At 36.0% G+C, this 20,880-nt stretch overlaps 1 protein-coding gene and 1 non-coding gene across 14 annotated transcripts in view; one reads left to right on the top strand and one right to left on the bottom strand.

The window, feature by feature from the left end:
- Nlgn1 (neuroligin 1) overlaps window positions 1-20,880 on the bottom strand; it is an 858,670-nt gene that overhangs the window by 606,562 nt on the left and 231,228 nt on the right. The gene's annotated exons all lie outside the window — the stretch shown is intronic.
- Window positions 6,158-6,298, top strand: LOC116897509. The gene has a single exon (XR_004387529.1). It is a non-coding gene; the product is annotated as a small nucleolar RNA SNORA42/SNORA80 family (small nucleolar RNA).

The raw sequence follows: 20,880 nt of genomic DNA, 5'->3' as shown, positions 1-20,880 counted from the left end.
ACAATGAAAAGAAGTTATCAATATCAATTAAGTTTGATCAATCCCTTTAATATGCACATACATTAACTTTGGTCACCCGGAATTTCCAAACTAAACTTCTTTTATGCCATGTTTCACAATAATGTGTTTCCACCATGAACTTCACTGACTACTCAGTCATATACCCGTGGGTTTGAGCTATTTTATTTTAATTGTCTTATTCTGCATGAGTGTTAGAAAGTGGTCTTAACATCACTTGTGAAACAGGCAGGGTATAAATTATAAATGTTTACCCTCTGAGAAATAGGAAGTAAACAATTTGATGCAAGAAAAGAAATTCAGCTTGAAAAAGGATAGGGAGCCAAAGGTTTGCCGTGTTAGTTTCTTTAAAAATCATAATTCTTCCAGGCACAGTTGGTAAGTACACCTGTCATATCTGCTTCCAAAAATATAGCTCAGAATGATAACATACTGAGAGAAAAACAAATCTCAAGAATGCGAAATTCATTTGTTATAAGCAGTTTCGCTTACACTTCTCAAAATACCCATCTGTACTGAAGTGTGTACATAACAGAACGGCTTGCTACCGCACAGGAGGATTCAGATATTTTTAGATTTTAGAACTTTCTACAGACCCAAACCCGTTCCAGACCCAGTCCCTTCCATATTTGCCACAGAAATCCTATTGGCAGGGAGCAGGAGTCACTCTGAAAGCATGCTGGTTGTGCTAATAAGACCTGCTACAGTAATCCAGGCCATGCACTGGAACTCTCAAACAGTAATATATCCCCCTTCCAATTTACTTTTACTTAATTTGATGAATTCTTGCATGCTGTTTACTGCATGCAGTGCCTTTTCTATATGCTTGGAGAATATTAGAGCATTTACTACTCTCAACAACCTACAATATGGGCAATTTTCCAACCCCTGGAAGAGTCAGGATATGTAGCTATAGAGTTGGACTAAACTGTTTGCGATCAGTGCAATTCTGTAGACGCCACAGTTTAAAAATGGAAAAGTTGGGTCTACAGCACAAACATGAGAATTGTGTTTGGATGCCCAGGATTCACGTGAAACATATTGCAACCAGCTCCTTTAAGGGACAGGTAAACAGTACTGCCTTGCATCTTGTCATCCATGAGGGTCTTGTCATGCAGTGAGTACCAGGTTCAGTAAGAGACTATTCCAAAAGAGAAGGGAGCCATTGAATCTGACACCAGCATGAATTTCTGTTTTCCACATGAACAGAATATATACTACAGCATGCACACACATACACGAGCACACACACACACACACACACACACACACACACACACACCACGAGCACACACCACCATAAATAAACAAACAAATACAAGTAGGAAAAGTCAACACCTTCTCAGATAACAATGAACAATGCCATCCACTCATTTCCTATCTTCGGTGTAAATCTATCTATCTTGGTGTCTATGTTAGCCATTTAAAAATGCCTAAAGAGTCTTCTAGCAGCATTTACATATCTATACATACTACTTTTCTCTAATAAAAAAGGTAAAATGCTTCAAGATATACAGTTTTTCTATGTTGAGATATTTCATTGATTTGATAATAGGTTTTGAGAGACTAAGAAAAGCAATTGAAAAATATTAAATGCTAAAGGGGATAAAACAGACCTAAAATGGTGTAATAATTTAGCTCTACATGTTTGAAGCATTTTTATATTATTGTGTGACAATAAGAACCAGGTGTATAGGTAGATTTTTATTTAAAGTAAATAGAATAAAGGTAATAAATTTTCTTAGGACATGGTTCAGGACATTTCCAGTAACATAATAGAATATATATGGTAAGATTTTAGATAATACTAAGATTATCATTCTATTTAAATAGGTAAGGTAAAAAGATAAAGTATAGAGAGTCCACAATGGCATATTAGTGCAATCATAGAAGTTAAATTAACTATCTGTTTGAACTCTTTATTCACTGTTATGATCACTGTTATGATACATCAAAGCAGCAATGTTATTGCAAACCTTTCTCGTGAGCTTCCACCTGATTCAGAATGTTGTGGGGATAAAAATAAACAAACAAACAAATAAATAAATAAATAAATAAGAATGTCATAGGGATGATTGAGCAGTTCAACCCATCAGTCTTGGGTACAACACTTGGGCCAGAGGAAACTACTGCTAAGTGTCCAAGGTCATTGGACTGACTAGTTGGTAATGGCTGATAACTCAGCCAGGGGCACTAAGTACAAAATTCTTGGTCCTCGTCCACATGTCTCATTGTGGAGCTGGTTGTGCCTCTGTGTAGAGAGTATCTGAATCTCGAGAGCTTTCAAATGTTCTGGAACTTGTTTGTGAGACTTTAGAAACAAGCTTTTTTTTCTTCTATGAGTAGCAGCAATGTTTATTGGGAAGGCTGTTTTTCTCCAAAATTGATTGTTGAAATTTTTGTAAAAGATCAGGAGGCTGCAACCTGTCCTGGCTGCTTGGTCACAGAATGTCATCACTCCTACATACCAAGAGAAATGAAAATCACTAGTTTCAGTACAGACTCAGAGGAAAGAAAATTAGATGCTGTCTCTCAAAGAAGAGGAAACGAAGAATTTGTGACTATCTCTTATCAGCTATGTCAATATGTAAACATGCTGTTTATAAAAATGTCATTTTCACTTTCTTCTGTTAAAAAAGGTGATGCTAAAGTTATATATGATAACAAACATAATCACTAGAAAAAACAACAATAGTGATACTCATCTTTCTACATATAAAAGTATTCTAGGCAAATGCAGGCATGACACTTTTCTGCAGAACAGCATCAATGAACAGAAGCAACCCCAAGAATATATGGAAATATTATTGCCTGGCAAAAGTGCTGTCATGAAAAAGAGCTCATGGGCTACTTCTATAAATAATATCTCACCACAATAAATCACACACACACACACACACACACACACACACACACACACACACACACTTAAGAAAATGATAGGCTATGTAAGCAGTGGGAAGACTGCTTTATAAACAAAAATGGGGAAATTTTTCTTAATTCTAACTAAATATCTAGAAGAAATGAAACATTAATAAGTTAAATTTCAAAAAAATATCTCCAGTGTTCTAAAATAAAGCACAGGGAAAGACAGAATGCAAATGCAAGTGAAGAACTAACACAACACTTGCAACCTATGTCACAAAAGATCAGCCTCTCTGTGAAACAAATGGTCCTTTAAAAATTCAACAAAGATAAACATGAATCATCAGAGAAATTGTATCAGTGGTCAAACGTATCAATTTAACCTCCCACATGCCAAATCTCCCAAAAGTTGCCAAATTTTATTCATTCTGACATTGTTTTCAAATGCAAAATAATAGAAACACTCATCAGAGAATATCAGTTGTAAATAACTGAATTGGAAAAATAATTACTGAAAAGAAATAATTTAAGCAAGACATGGTGGCACATGCCTTTAATCTTGGCACTCGGGAGAGAGAGGCAGACAAATCTCTGAGTTTGAGGTGAATCAGATATATAGAGCAAATTCAGCCAGAGCTACACATAGAAACCCAGATAGATAGATAGATAGATAGATAGATAGATAGATAGATAGATAGATAGATAGATAGATAGATAGATAGATAGATAGAGGATGGGTGGATGGATGGATGGATGGATGGATGGGCAGACAGATGCATAGATAGATAGAATACTCAAATGAGAAGATGATTCAGTGACTAAAGAGCTTGCTGCACAGGCATGGGAACCTGAGTTTTGAGTTCTCTGCATTTACATGAAAAGGTTCCCTTGGTGGGTGAGTTCTTTTGTAATCATGTGCTCAGAAGACGGAGACAGGTGATGCTAGGACAAATGGCTAACAAAGACTACATGAATCAGCATGTTCTAGGTTTAGCAAAGATTTTTCTCCAGTATGTACACTGAAAAGAGATCTAAGAAGACACAATATCAATCTCAGAACTCTACATGCATGGATACACACATGTTTGCACACTACACATGCGAACGCACATATACATATGTACACACAGAAAATTGTAGGCAACTACCTTTATGAACAGAATGCACCATCTCCAATTCTGAGCATTCTTTAGATTGCACCCTAGTCTTTGTTCCCTATATGTAGTCTATAAACCCTCCTAAGGTAATAACCAGGGGGAGTTTCTTTCACAGTGTTTGCTTTCATTAAAATAGAATAGCTCAAATTACCCAAGATAAAATCCACAGACCACATGAAGCTCAAGAAGAGCAAACAAAGAGCAGATGCTTCAGTCCTCCTTAAAAGGGAGACCAAAAAAACTCATAGGAGGGGATATGAAGACAAAGTTTGGAGCAGAGATTGAAGGAATGGCCATTCAGAGCCTGCTCTACCTGGGGATCCAACCCATCAAAACTAGATAATATTGATGAACTCAAGAAGTGAATGCTGATAAGAGCCTGATATAGCTGTCTCCTGAGAGGCTTAGCTAGAGTGTGACAAATACAGAAGCGAATGCTAGCAGCAAACCATTGAACTGAGAATGGGGTCCCTGTTGGAGGAATTAGAGAAAGGGTTTAAGGAGCTGAAGGGGCTTGCAACCCCATAAGAACAACAATGCCAACCAACCAGATCTCCCAGGGACTAAACCATTACCCAGAGTACACATGGACAGACCCATGGCTCCAGCTGCATATGTAGCAGAGGATGGCCTTGTTGGGCACCAATGGAAGGAGAAGCCCTTAGTCCTGCCCTTGCTGGATGCGCCACCCCCCTCCAGTTTAGGGGAATATCATGGTTGGTAGGTTAGGGGGGGTGGTTGGGGAGGTGGAACACCCTTATAGGATGATGGGATAGGGGGATTTAGGACAGGAAACTGGGAAAGGGAATACCATTTGAAATGTAAATAAAAAATATACAATTAAAAAAAAAGAATAGCTATTAGCATCCCGAAACTTATCTTTTCATGTGCTGGGTCTGACTAGTTTAGTCTAATTTTGTTCTTTGGATCTTTCAGGTCATTGATAGATCAGTCTCTGTTACTCCATTTGGTCAGGAAAACATGAACTTACAAATTAAATTAATATGTCAACAAAATTCAAGTAAAAGATATAACTAAGAAATTTGCAAGGTAGTCAAGATAAGTTTCATGAAGGGTCATGGCAAACAGTGTTGGCTTTGTAGGTCACACAGTCTCTACTGAAACAACTCACTGACATCATGGTAACAGCGAGAGACCAACAGCCAGCCAGAGACAGTTGAGTGTGTTATGAGACACGATACATACACCTCATCCTTACTTTAAGTTTGAGAAAGAAAAATACTAAGGAAGCCAGAAGTTATGGGCTATACCAGATATACTCAAAGATTAATGGAAACAGAAGAACACACCGGAGCTGAATGAAGGAACTTCCAGTAGTCATTTTTAGAATTTCTAACAAATAGAGTAATAATATTAATTTACTAAACCAGTGGCGAATGACTTAAAAAAGAAACTCAGGACAATAATATTCAATTTTCTATGTAATTATTTATTCACATAAGGATTATTAAGGATGCTGAAAAGAAGTATTCTACCATCCTAAAATATCTCTCACCCTATATATCACTTCCCTGTTTTATTGGTGGTGAGAAACTGAAAAAATATATTGTTTTGGTTGTGAGATGTGATGACTATGGTTCTAAGGAAGTGTTAAGCTATATATTATGAAGGTGCTATAACCGTAGTAAATAAGTCAGTATCAGGAAGCATTAGCTATTCCACATCCTAGGACGCATAAGCAATGCCTCATGGCAATGCTTTCAGTGTGTTTAACCTAATCAAACAATGAGAAAACACAACAATACAGAATTTGGATGTTTTGTACCACACTGGCTGTGAACCACTGGATATATAGCATCTTGTAAAACAAAAACCAGTAAAAATAAGAAGCTAAAACAAGAATCTGTTAAGTCATATTAAATACATTGTCCACTGACTATAATTAGTTTCTGGAAAACATGTGGAAACACTAAATTAAAAAAATTATTGGGGCAAACTGATATATATTTCAATAGAATATATAAGATTTTTTATTGAATTTACATATTTTTCTTAAATATAATAACTTTATGGTGTAAGTTATTATTTTTAACTGAAGTGAAATGGAGTCTCCCTTTTTTTTTTTGATATGTCCTCATTTCTACAATGTAAGCTTAACATGGTTCAAACTTATAAATAAAGCCTTATCTTGTCCCTGTGGGCCTCTCATAGTGTCCTGTGCTAGAGCAAACTGGCTCCTAACCATTGCCCAGCCTCGGTGCATGTAGGCTGCTGGCACTGAAGTGGGTCACACAGTGGAAAAAGAAAAAGAAAAAAAAAACCTTATAAATAATGAAATTTCTATCAAAGTTGAATTATCATTATTCATAAAAATAGTAAAAACAAGCTTAATGACTATAGAGAAGCACAAAAGATTGTGCTTGCTTAGCCAATCAGTTATAAGGGCAAAATGCTGGTGCTATCACCACTCCTGCCCTCGAATTACACTACAGAGCCATAGTGACAAAACGAGCACGGTACTAGCACAGAACAGACACTGCGATCAAGGAAACATGACTGAGGATTCATTCACAGAGCTACAACCACCTAAGTTTTAACAAAGATGCCAAAATTACCCACTGGAGGGAAGATAGCCTGTTCAACAATGGTGCTGAGGAACTGGGTAACCACATGTAGAAGAATGAAACTAGACCCTGACCCCTCACACTGCCCCAAATCAACTACAAATGGACCAAAGACATTACTGTAAGACGTGAGCATCTAAAAATGTTTAAGGAAAATACTTCAAGGTATAGGCACAGGCAAGAACTTTTTGAACAGGACTCCAGTTGAGCAGGAAATAATGCCAACAATTCATAACAATTCATAACTTTATGAAATTGAAAATGTTCTGTTTGACAACAACAACAGCAACAAAAACCAGTTCAATCCTTTGATGACCAACTGACATCCCTAAAAAACTAGCATTAAGAACACTGGTGCAACCTACAAAATTTCAGAAACAAAACAAAAGAAAACAACCTAATCAACAAACGAGTTAATGGAATTAAATGATAGTGCTCAATGTGCAGTAAGTGCAAACATCAAGGGACATTGGGCATCAGAGAGATTGAAATCCAAGTTACATGGGTAACATTTAAAATTCCGAGTCAGGATGGCAGTCGTTAAGAAAACAAATAGCTCTTTCAATCCTTCCTCTAATTCCCCCAAAGGGGGTCCTATATTCAGAGGGGATGAGGCCTTATGGACAGGAAACCGGGAAGAGGAGTAACATTTGAAATGTAAATAAAGGAATATATCTAGTAAAAAATAAAGATTAAAAAATAGGAAAACAAATAGCTCTCTTACTCTCAGCAACCCTTCCCTTGGTTGCCTGTAGCTTTTTGTCTGGCATTGGGGCCCCACAAATTTCCCCTTTCACATTAGCAAGTCTACTGGTGACGTCATTATCTAATATCAAGTAGTCAGCCCCAAATCATAAACATAAGAGTAGCTTTAACAGACTTAGTAGGTTACATTTATATACTTAGAGGGAGAGAAACAGACACAGACATTTACAGAGACAGAGACACAAGACAAAGAGAGACAAAGAGAGAGGCAAAGGCAGAAAGACAGAAAGACTGAGAGAGACACAGAGAGAGAAAATTAAAAATAGAGGTCATTACAATTTGAGAGAGTAATGCAAAAGGTGAAGGGTAGAAAGGAAGTAAAAATGCTATAATTATATTTTAATTCCAGAAAAATATTAATATGAAAGAAAACAAATAATAATAAATGTTGGCAAAGATGGAGACAAAATTAAGCCCTTATTTACTACTTGTGAGAATATAAACTAGTCAAGCCACTATCAGTATTGAGATTCTTAAATAGAAATAGATTCATCACCTAACCAAGAATAACACTTCTGAGAGTTTGCCCAAAGGACTTTAGGTCAATTTATGACAGAGACATTTGCATATCAAATAACACTATTCCCAATTGCTACACTGTAGATGTAAACTGGAAGTATGACAGCAGATAAATAGATAAGGGAAGGTATTTTATAAATAAAATATATACTTTTCAGCCATACAGAAGAATTCAGTCATGTTATCTGCAGGAAAGTGTGTTATCCGCAGGAAAGTGTGTTAAGTGGGAAATAATCAGAGAAAACATATAAAGTCTGTCTTGAAAAACAACACAATATTATAAGTTTTGTTTCTTACTTGTGGTTTTGAGATTTTATCCATGTACATGAAATTTTATGTGTGTGTGTATTATATTAGGTATTTTTGTCTAGGGACAAGAATAAATGGTGATATGAGAGAATGAGAACGAATATGCTCAACAAAAGTTAAATGGGTTCTAAACTTTTTCTTAGATAGGAGTTTCAATATATGTACAAGAATATATAATATATATATAATATGTATATATTATATATATATATATATAACAAGGCATCTGCTTGGTATGGTGGTACATGACTCTGTTAAACTAGATATATATATATATATATATATATATATATACATGTGTATGTGTACTTTTATAAGTATATAACTTTATATGTATAGTTTTTCATTTTGAAAATGCTGAAAGTTAAGTTTATGGAGAAATGTGAACCTTCCATATAAAGTATATAGTGTCTCTCTAAATAAATAAACAGATTAAAGCAGGCTTCTATCAATGGGCTATAAGCTCATTTTCTCAAAGGTTATTTCATTAAATAAATTGACTGAAAGGCAAATTTGGAGATAATTTGTAAATCATTTTATATGTATATTATGTGGTACACAGAACACAATTTTTGTGTCTTTTGGAAACAAGCGATAGAGCATTAACATTTTGATGATTATAGAATGTGTTGAATGTTTTCACGAATGAATGAGGATATTAGCATTTAGCTCACAACTAAAGGCCAAATATAAGACAATGAAGAGAAACAGAGAAGAGAAAGACCAGATGGTAAGGGGAACAATTTGAGAGGAGAGGGAGACTGAAAGAAATGGGAAGGAGGACAGATAGGAGGAAGAAAGAAAGAAGACAGTATGAGCAAGAGAAAGAATGAGGCAAGGGACACACTGAGGGCAGACATCACACCCTGTGCATAACTTCCCAAGGGCAAGCTCTTTCTATAGCCAGCCTCTTGATTCAGAGCTTGGCCTCTGGACTTTGGATCAATTTAGCTCCACTTCAGTCATCAGTCTCACCTTTCTCTTAGATACTCCCAAATCATCTAGTGGCTCAGGATACCACACTGTGAGGGGAAAAAATCTGCCCAAAGCAAAGTGAGACAAAATGTCTTCAAAAATAGTATTGAGTGAACTTTGTGTTGGTCAACAAGATCTGCGTTTATAGTCTTCATAACTAATTTAGTAAACTGGTTGTCCAGGACAACCCTCCATATCTAGCCATGTCTGGGGTGACCATACAGTCATTTCACAGACCCGAAAGCTAGCCTTCCTACCCTGGTGTTTGTTAACAAAACCAAGATCTATTCCTTTGACCCCACTTCTTCAATCTAAATTTCATTAATTTTCTGGAAATTTCATAAAATATATTTAATCACTTTTTCTCTAACTCCTTCGAGACCCACCTCCAATAACCCACTCCCACATCACATACTCTTTTCTATGTAATAACCTCTCAGCGCCAATGTGTGCTGTCCATCTACTTTCGGTTACAGGGACCATCAAATAGAGAGTGATCAGGTTACCAGAAGACACATTCTCAAAGATAACTGATTCTCCTTTCCTCAATGCTGTCAGTTGTTGGTGGTTGAGGCTCATGAATCCTTTCCCACTACTTACTAGAATGTCCCTAACTGGTGGTTGCTTCCATTCATATTTAGAGTGAGAAATCAAACGTGGCAAAATTCAATTCTAAGGGAGTAATTATCAGACGTCAAAGAGAATGTCAGCAATATTCTTCCCAACCCTTTACTTATCCTTTTTATATTCTCATTTAATACCGTCCCATCCTTTCCCTAAAACATACCAACACTCCTTGAAATTTTTCCATTATTATTTTACATGTTAATAAGCATCCCACTTTGATTCAATAAAATTCTGCAGTTAGTATTTAATATGAACAATATATCCTTGGTGATGTAAATGTGTATGTGATAGAATGTAAATGTTTGATTACATCAAACCTGGAGCTAATTTAGAATGTTTCTTTCACTTAATGAATTTATAATATTATCAATATACTTTTAGATTGCATGTAACAATACTGTCAGTGAAGCAGAAATTCCCTGTGCTACAGACTCTCATCTTGACCTTGGAACAATTAACACTTACAATGAGCACATGAAAATTCAATGTGAAAATGTGTCCTCCTCCAAAGCTATTCTGAATATTTCTCATGAGGATCTTACAGGAACAGAATAACATAGATCTCTGAGATGCTAAAACCATGTTTCAATGAAGTATATTTCCCTTTTGAGGATTGAAACTCTGATAAAAATAATCCATGATATGAAAAAAATCTTAAAGTTAACTTTTGCATTTCTTATCAAATTATCCATGAATTCTTTTGTAGAGATTATTATCTTCATTTCACAAAAGAGAAGTATAAATCACAGAGCAATTAAGAACTCTTATGTACTGTGTGGGTGATAGAAAGGACCTGTTGAAATACAGAAAATAATAATTTAAAGGGCTATTATCTTCACTTTTATTTTGAAATCTACCAGGTGAACTTCTTTTAAACAATTTTTACTCACTTCCAACTTCATTTCTGGATTGTGCAATGTGTTTGCGTAATGAAGCCTTTCCGATTAAAGGTTAAAACCAACATCTCTTGACTGAAGTTAAGAGAACCATTGACTCATTTTACACCTACTTCATCTCACAGCTGCAATTATATTTTCTCAGCCTGGAAAATCAAAATAGAGCCATGGGCAAACTTTGTCACCCTTTTGACTGTAAAAGTAATAATCAAAAAATACAGTCCCTTATCTATTCACTGGTTAAAATAAAAGAACTGTATTTGTCAAAAAGAAGTGGCAGAAGGCCAGAGATTTATTCTGTGTGAAAAAAAAAATCAGGTCACAAATTTTCATTTCAATGAGATGTTTAGAAGGCAGATGTACCTTCTATCACATGTACCTCACTTATAGTGAGTGACTTACCACAAGGTCACATATCTTTCTTCCCCCAAATGTAGAAGGATAAGAATTAAATACCTCTAGCAATTTTTATCTGGGTCTGAAAGTTCAAAATCATAATGAATACATAGAAAAACAAAAACACCCCTTTATATTTATCTCATAGGTGGTTTCTGGTGTGTCTGATGAACCATGAACAAAAGAAACCATCACTATATTTCTGCATAGTAATACAGGAAGCCCTATGTCTCCATTGTCATCGCAACCATAACTCAGTTTTATGTTAAAGATATCAGACAAGTTTTTATATTTTGAGAACAACTAAGGATATATGCATCATATCTTGGCTATTTTAGTGCCTTAAAAATATCCACTTATATGATGATTTTCTGATTCCTTTTGTTTTCCAATAGTAACTTAACAGAACTTTAAAAGCGTACCCATTGGAGAATAGTAGTAAAAATAATCTTTACAAGATGCGTGCTACGTGTGAGCTATTCTATTTGAACATTATTTAAACAAAGTCATGGAGCTTTTGACGCACCGTCTTCTTTATATATGCCAATGGCAGAACAATTTAAATAGAAAGTATGGCTGAGAGTATTCTCAGCATTTTATATTGTAGGTTCATCCAAAGAGAAAAAAACAATATTTAGGTAAAGTTGCCTAATCACTCTACTAATAAGAATTCGAAAAAATATAAAAAAGAATGTCATAACATTCCAAAAAAAATTCTCAAAGCATTCTTAATTATTTCCCTTGACCTTCAAATTTATAATCAAATGGATCCTTATATATCTAGGGTTTTTTATGAGAATGAAGAATGTCAGAGATCACCCACAACTTGCTTTTCGCCTAAAGCAACACTTTTCTAAAGACTTTGCTTAAAGGTCTTTAAAGGAATAGAAAGAGAGAAAATGTCTGAATATATTTCTGTTTTCACTTTGAACATTCAAGTCAACAAGGAAGACTGTATCAGTGCCCAGATTTGACAGCTCTCAGAAGATTCATAGTGTCACTCTTTTCACAACTTGATCTCTCCTAATCCTTTACAATGTATCTAAGACTTTGTTTGATATTACCTGTTACAATTTATGTTCAGCTTCTCCAATTATGTGAATTCCAGAAAACTGTAACCAACATTACAGTATTGATAAAGCAACTCTAATCTCCATGCTTAACCATGGGTCAAGTTGGTATTAAATCTAGATTTAAGAATCAAACCATTTTTCAGCTTTTTCCGGATTGTACAACAGTCTGGTGTTCTAATCCATGAACCTAATCCTGCTGATATTGTAACTTTTAGTTCTAGAACAACTCACAGATATATCACTCTGTAGGGCACAAGTATGGTCTAGTATAGTAAAGCTAAATCGGAGTGAAAGAAATGTCCCCAACAATCCCTGGGAGTATAGCTTGCTTCAGAACCTCTGTTCCTAAGCCTGTGTAATACTCATCAGCTTCCTTGAATGAACAGAACATTGTTGGATGCACAGGTGAGAAGTGGTTTACAGAGTACCCAATTTCCTGGTTCCATCCATTTCTCTATGGCTCTAGTAGAAATTCCCACAGGAAACGAACCAAGGGCAGAATTCTTGGCAAGAATGTGGTAGAGGAATCACAGGTGTAATTGGCATTATAGCATTTCCTCCTTAAACCACATTGCATCTTATTAAATAACAAATCAAGGCTGAACACTATAACACTGTTCTGTTTTTATTTTCTTTCTTTCAGTTTTTACTAGAAAGAAAAAAGAAGTTAGACCAAACAGTTAAAATCTTTTCAAAGCTGTAAAGAAAACTCCACCACTTTTGTAGGCGTGACCAATCCGTGCACCATGTACTGCCATTCCGTGCTGCAGTACTGCACGCCGAGAGTCTGCCCAGTGTTAAGGAACACACATTTCCTCCATAGCTGCTGATTAACTGCTCAGCTTTAAAAAGAATCAGTGGAAATTCATGTCTCACTTCTACTGAACATAGACTTGCACTTTCGAAAATATATTTTAAATTAAATCATCATAGACATATTCTCTAGTCAGTATGAAAAAGGACTTTTATTGATGTATACTCTGACATTTAATTAATAGTAATCTATGTAAAGTATTATATCAGAGATAAGTCCATTCTATGCACCAAAGGAAAAGAATTAAATTTTGGCTCCTTGAGTGACTTGGTGATCATTTATTTATTTATTTTAAAGGTTTATTTATTTTATATACATGACTTACTGTCACTGTCTTCAGACACGCCAGAAGAGGGCATCAGATCCCATTACAAATAGTTGTGAGCTACCATGTGGTTGCTGGGAATTGAACTCAGGACCTCTGGAAGAGCAGTCAGTGCTCTTAACCGCTGAGCCATCTCTCCAGGCCGATCATTTATTTTTATTCATTCTTTGGGAAATAGCCTCCCTCAAAAATATTGTATGTATTCCCATTACAAATACAGTTAATACTTGATAGAAATGTGTGATGGTTTTCCTCTTTAGATAAAGGGAAATGATGAGATTTTATTCAAAACACAATAAACAAATAATGGTTATTTAAGAACACCAGGCCCACTCCGCCTCTTCGACCATTATAGTTCATTTCATATTTATTTGAGAGCCAATGAGAATCAGGACAGTAAACGGGAGCATCTTTGTCCTTATCTACAGAAGCAGGCTAATTCCAGAGATAGCTTCATAGAATGAATTACTTAATAGCTCTGAGCTACATGAATAAACTAAGGCACAACTGTTAACATCTGCCTCACACAGCACTGGAGGGAGGGGATGGAGTTTGAATAAGAAACTGCGGAGAGTAGAAACATACAATAACCTGTACATGTTCTGGTTGTGTTCATGTCTTTGCATAGCTAATAGTGTCTTTAAGCAAAATAAATTCCCCAGTGCCTAGAAAAAGAAGATAGACTTTTGCTAACTGTTTTGTTTTTAAGGGTGTTGTATTTTTGGAAAGATCCTAAATTAACTTATTCTCATGACGAAGATAAACTCTTAGGTTATATAGATAGCAAAATGATCTGCTGTCATCTGTAAGTCTTCCTGGAAGTGCTAATTGCTACTCCTCATACTCTTCTTCTAGTGTGTGTTCTTAACTGTCAGAGTGAGGCACTTACCTCCTCTCTCGCACTCTGGCCCTCCTCACTCCATTTTATATCCACACCGTCAGAAGAATGAAATATTTGTTGTTCTTTTCAAATGAAAGTTTCATATATGTTGTACTATAGTCTCATGCTAATAGTATCAACTGGATCATGAATATTATCAAAAAGAAACATTTAGAAATTCCTTTCCAAGATGAGAGTGGTAAACTGGACAATAGTCCTGCTTTCTTAATACATGCGTTTGATAGGTCAGATTCCTAAGGTGTCGGTGAGTACCAGACTGTTCTGTGGAAGAAAACAAATTTCCAGAGCATATCTATTATGCCGCTTCATTTAAAAAATTGTGACGTATACAATTGTGTACATGTGTGTAAAAATTTTCTGAAATATATATCACAGCACTAGTACTATAGTGATATATGTCTACAGACATATATAATTATGAATATGTTATAGTGCTTATGATTTGGAATGAGGCTAAAGAAACATTATCATTTATTCTCTCTTTTATAAAGATACAATGGGCATTTTTAAAGGGTTTTTTATTTTGACTATATTTTTCATGTGTACCCTCAATAAATTACTGATTTTGAAGTCAACAGAGGCTTTTCAGTGTTCTCTCTTATTAAGAACTACAAATATGCATTTCCTTTGTATTTTGAAATTTTTAACAGTTTAGTTTGTGATTAAAAATTGGATTTAGGCAAGGTTACCTTTGTTGGCTCGAGTGGATTGTTTTAATTCTAATAGGAAATACCTACACAGGTTGTCAATTATCACATCATCTTGGGATTCTATTAAAATGGGTAACAGAACAATGCCTTGTGGTGTTGTAAATATAAGCTTATGTAAGTGGATTATCGGTAAGAGGTTTAACAAGCTGTGGGGATCAGCAGAGGAAATCCAGTCCAGTGTATTCTCTGCGGTTATAAATACTATACGAATTAGAATTAGAGAATTAGAAACTAAGAAAAACCAGGATGTTCAGGGTAGTGTTACAAGTCCAATCTTCCTGATTGTCTTCAATTGGCCTCGGTGGGAGAGGATGCACTTAGTCCTATGGTGACTTGATTTCGTAGGACAGGGTAGTAGTACCCAAGGGGACTTCCCCCTCTCTGAGGAAAAGGGAGGGGGTAATTGGAGGAAAGATTGTGGGGGAGACTGGGCTGAGATGGGCCAGGGTCACAAGCAGGATGTAAACTGAAAGGAGAGAGAGAGAGGGGGGGAGGGAGAGAGAGGAGGGAGAGGAGGAGAGAGAGAGAGAATGAATGAGAGAAGGAAATTGTCTTCTCACAGACACCATTTCTCCAAGTACCTCATACTTTATACAAGTGGAAAACATCCCCCTTGATGCAGGAGGCCTCCGTGTGGCCATTTTTTAACACTGTGGTAAAAAGTCTGAGTAAACACCTCTCAGGGCGTCTGTGCACCTGAGCCCAGCTATCAATTTCCTCTTTGTAAAAAGCCTCCCTTTTCCTTTCAGACAGAAACACTCATCTTGATAGTGAATGGCACTGGAAACACAGCTAGATATGCCCAAGAGCATGCAGTGGCACACACTGCCCACATGTGGGTTCATTTTTAAATGGTAGTGGTAACTTCAATAGATAATTAGAAGAATAGTGAGTCAAAGTCAAAATATTTCTAGGAACAAAATATGGAGGAGCTTTTGTGAAGGGCAAGTCGTGTTGCCACAGTAGAATGCTTAACTGACAAAGCTGAGAGATGGCAAAAGAACCAGACTCTTGACATCAGTTCTGACTACAGTGTTAGGAACAGACAAAGAGACCCCAACAAAGTCAACTCATGCAAGTTCTTGGCTTAGAATCATGCAAATACTAATCTCAAATAGAGTGAAAGCTGAAAATTCTCACATGCTTTATACAGCCCTGTCATCTGCTCTTTCTGAGTTCATCAGACTTCCATCATCCCACCCCAGTGTCTCTTCTACATAATGAAATTCTAATGGCTTCTAAAGCAAAACCTGTGGTGAGAGCAAATTACAAATATTTGGCCACTGAAATAGCTTTCCTGCTGAGAGTGTCCTGCTCTCAGAAATCTCTAAAGGATCCCATCCACCTCTTCTTTAGAAGATATTTACAAAGAGTTGTACGTAAAGTGGCCATCCCTGAAATCTTGTCTGTGTCTAGTGAATACATAATGGTAGAGAACGGTGAATGTATAAGTACTTTTTCCTAGCTATTTCTTTTATGAAGGAAAGAGTATACATTCTAGCCTGTTGGAATTCAAGCCTCTTTAAAGTCTGTCAACCTCACTGTAAACAACTATCTCATGATTGATTGATTGATTGATTGAATCCTCTAGACTTCCCCTCAACATAAAGGCAAGGACCGCAGAACTGATATCAACCCAGATCCATCCCATTGTGCTGGACTTAGCTCATTGCCATTCTTTGAGCATGTATGTATTGATCATGGACACTAGAATCCCTGCAGATAAAATAAATCTACAGTGATTTCAGACATCTTCCACGTGAAACTGGATGCACTAGTTTTTTATGATAAGAAATTCTCTCAGTTTTCCTGAAAATCTCATAACTACTCTCCCCAGATTCTAGGGAGAAGATTAAAACACAACCATTTGCACAGCCATCAGTTGGGTTGTAACACAGATCTCTAAGAACTACCAGAAAGACTGCGGCATTCACAGCACCCTTTAGCCCATTTCTACAGATGCTGCCTCTTTTCCCCCATACAGTAGGAAGGCACTTCATTCCCTACAATCTGGAACTCTCAAGATAGACACTGCAGATGTATCTGAAAACAGACTTCCATGTTGTCAGCAAATCACAAAGATTGAAGGCTGTCTCCCAACTCTGCTAGATTTAATGTCACGGCAGCATTTCTATTATAAACACTGCTTTCCAAGAGGCTATTACCCAGCTGTAAAAAGTCTGATTCAGGATCAAATTCTGGAAGTGTGAGAAAGAATCAAAATACAAAACTCCTTTGTGAATGAAATAAAGTACACTCGAAATCAAATCATAAGAAATAATTTTTGAAATTTTTGTGTCACAATTTTAGTTTTCATAAATAATACAAGAAAAACAATCTCAAGAATTCTTGGGATTGAAACTCATTTACACCTATGATGAATCTATTTTGGAAAATAACTTCAAGGCAACAACTATACTATGCCAGAATTATACAGCATCCAAATAAATGTTGTTCTTATAACTGTGATTATAGATTATTATAAATATCTAAATTTATCAAGTTGTTGATGGATATTTCACTTCAAAAATAAGTCTGGGAAAAATCTGCATGTACAAAGTACAAAGATAGAAGTGCAAATGATGATCTGAGCAACCTTCCTTCCTTCCTTCCTTCCTTTCTTCTGTCTTTCCTTTCTTGCTTCCTTCCCTCCTCCCTTCCATCCCTCCTTCCTTTCTCCCTCTCTTCCTTCCTTTCATCTTTCCTTTTTGCTTCCTTTTCTCCTTCCTTTCTTCCTCCATCCTTCCTTCTTACCTCACACATGTAAATGTTTCCACTCTCATGCTTGTCTTTCTCACCCACCACTCCAGTAATGCATACACATATACGAATACACACGGATGCATTTACTTTAGGTAAAAAAATGAATTTTTGTTGTTAAGGAATAAACGGAAAGTTAAAACTCAAAGAAAGAATGTGGGGAATTTGAGGTACTAGTGTTCTCTAACAGCTAACTAAAGACTGTAAATTGACAATACTTAGAAAAGAAAGGCAAAAGAGATGCGAACACTATTCTGAAGACAGTCTTCATCGGCCTCACTCACTCTGTGAAAAATCCTCCTTTGCTTGCCTTGCAAAACACTCCATACTTGAGGGTCATTAACAGGTCATAGATAATGGAAGTTCCTTAAATCAAAATCTTTAAAATAGCCACATCGAGATTACAACCATCTCTCCATCTCTTGATTCTAAAACTAGCTGTACAGCAACACACAACAACAAAAAAGAAATCACTGAGAAAGCTGGACGGACAGCACTTGCTGCTCTTCTGAAGGGTCCAAGTGTAGTTCCGCCTACCTACACTGGGTGGCTCACGACCACCTGCAACTAGAACCCCATGCAGTCTTCGAGCCTCTTCAGGCGCTTGCCTCCAGTCTTCACTCTTGAAAAGACCACATGCTTTAGAGTTCCCATTAGGACTCTCAACAACCCCATCTGCTACAACTTCCATCACGCATCTCTGAGACCCCAGTACCTTATGTCCACAGTTCTCAATGTTCCTCTCTCTTCCCTCCAAGAGGACTGTCCCAAAGAAGTGACTATCTAAAACATTTGTTCTAGGCATTAATGCTACTTGGGCTATCAGAAAAAACTGGAAGATCTTCTTGAGACCCCATAACAGAAAATTTAGCAACCAGTTCCAGGGAAATAAAACCAATAGAATTCTGACCTACATTGAAGAATATCCTATGTGAAGGAAATAACTGTTAGATAACCCCACAACTGCTGTCAAAGGGCGAAATGCCCTGGCAGAGGGATAATAAGTTGCAGAAAGGGAATAACACTTTTCGAAATGTACATAACATTTTTAAAAAAAATAAATAAAAAAAAAAAAAAAGAATGATGTTAAAATGAGTTATGGGGAGGATAATTATGTCCAAATTTTTAAATGTTCAGTAAGATTCCCAATCCCAGAAGAAAACAATTATCAGGCCCCATGAAAATTTAAGAAATAAAACCAATAGAATTCACATTGAAGAAGCATGTGAAGGAAATAACAATAACACAACTGGCCTTTTAAGAAATAAGTCAGACTTTTTTTGAGATTCCATTAAAAAGAATGATGTACTGTTTGTCATTTTTAAATGCTAGGATATGTTCAAGAACAATATCAGTGATTTGAAATGCCCTTTTGTTTCTGTATTTTGTCATTCCTGGGCTTATACTGTTTTGAAATGCCCTTTTGTTTCTGTATTCGTTAGGCTCCTATAGCAGACTTACTACAAAAGGAAAGAAAATCAGATAAGAATGAGACTGTTTTGGTCAGGTGGTTTAGGCAATCATGCTTATTATTTTATCAATAAATACCCAGAGGCTGTGTATGGAAGTGGCTTAGCCTACAAATTCTTGCCCTACAATGCTGACTTCTACTCCCAGGTCACACACTAAAATAAAGGCATGGTGATATGCACTTGCTATCCCATTGCTGGGGGAGCTGAGACAGAAAATCCAAAGGGCGCATTATGAAGTCAGCTTAGCTTACCTAATGAGGTCAATGCCAGTGAGAGACTCCTAACTGTCTCACTAAGAAAATAGATAATAGAGATAGATGATAGACACACAAGTAGATCGATAAATGAATGATAGATAGGTGAATAATAGGTGATAGATAGATAGATAGATAGATAGATAGATAGATAGATAGATAGATAAAGATAGATGACATCTGAAGGACAATAATCCTGTGCCAATCTCTCTCTCTCACATACACAAGTGGTCATAAACACCTATACCTGTGTATCTGTATCAAAAGTGCATTAACTATAAGTTCATTATATTTAATGTCTCACAATCCCTTTTTTGGTTGTGTGACAACATTATCTTCCTAACTAGCTTATCTTCGTACTTATATTAGATGGCTTTGCCTTTGTTCACCCTCCCCAGCATGCCATGTGAGTAACCAGAAAATAGGTTTTATTTTAGAGGTAAGTATGGTTCCTTTTCCTCTGACTATAAACTAGAAAATGTTTTACAACTCCTGGCTGCTGTGGTCTTCAGCATGTCTCAGGTGACTTGAATTTAGTATGCAAAGTTTAAAAAGTTTTGTATGAATGTTCAAAAATTATTTATTGCATTTGAATGGGTTTTTTTTCCATTAAAATTCTATAGCTCATACTGGCTGGAATGAATGTTCAGTTCTTCAGTGTTTTATCACAACTGAGTCTCCTTTTCTTAAAGCAATAAAAAAGCGATATTAAACAAGCTATCAAGAAGTGGGAGATAGGGGGTTGGGGATTTAGCTCAGTGGTAGAGCACTTGCCTAGCAAGCGCAAGGCCCTGGGTTTGGTCCTTAGCTCAAAAAAAAAAAAAAAAAAAAAAAAAAAAAAAAAAAAAAGTGGAGATAGGGGGCATAATTATGAAAATAGGATTCAAAGGAAATTCTCTAGGAGAAAGTTCAATGTATAAGTTTCTTAAAGCCTCTTTTCTAGAGGTTTCAAAATAGCAAATAGCTGTTCATGATTCACTTTTTATTTTATAATATTTTATTAAAGATGCTTTCTTAAGAACTAAATAAATATTTTATATTTAGAAATTTCTAAAGTCTCCAAGTAATATATTATTTTAACTGGAAAATTATTTGTTAATTGAATGATAACTGCTATGGATGGTTTTGCCATCTACTTATCTAATTAGTGTCAGGTTAATTTCTGTTTGGGAACAAGGGGCATGCACAAGAAGAAGAGACCCTCTTGCCTTTAAGTCTTTGTCAATAAAATAAATCAGCAGTACATTCTAGAATTTGGAGGTGTCCTGTCACCTTTGTTGTTAAACTAAGGTATATTGTTTCCTCATTGTCAATAAACTGAAAACTATTACAGTTAATTAACAGTATCTTAAAATAATGTGTACATTCAACAGGTATTTGTATAGCATAGAAAGGTCTTTGGCTTATTGAGATAAGGAATTAAAATATATTCAGCTTTTTAGCATAGCATTTCAAATTA

The sequence above is a fragment of the Rattus rattus genome, chromosome 3 (genome assembly GCF_011064425.1).
Source record: "Rattus rattus isolate New Zealand chromosome 3, Rrattus_CSIRO_v1, whole genome shotgun sequence".
NCBI lineage: Eukaryota > Metazoa > Chordata > Mammalia > Rodentia > Muridae > Rattus > Rattus rattus.
Note: the sequence above shows the minus strand (reverse complement) of the source record. Positions and strands in the feature narration are given on the sequence as shown.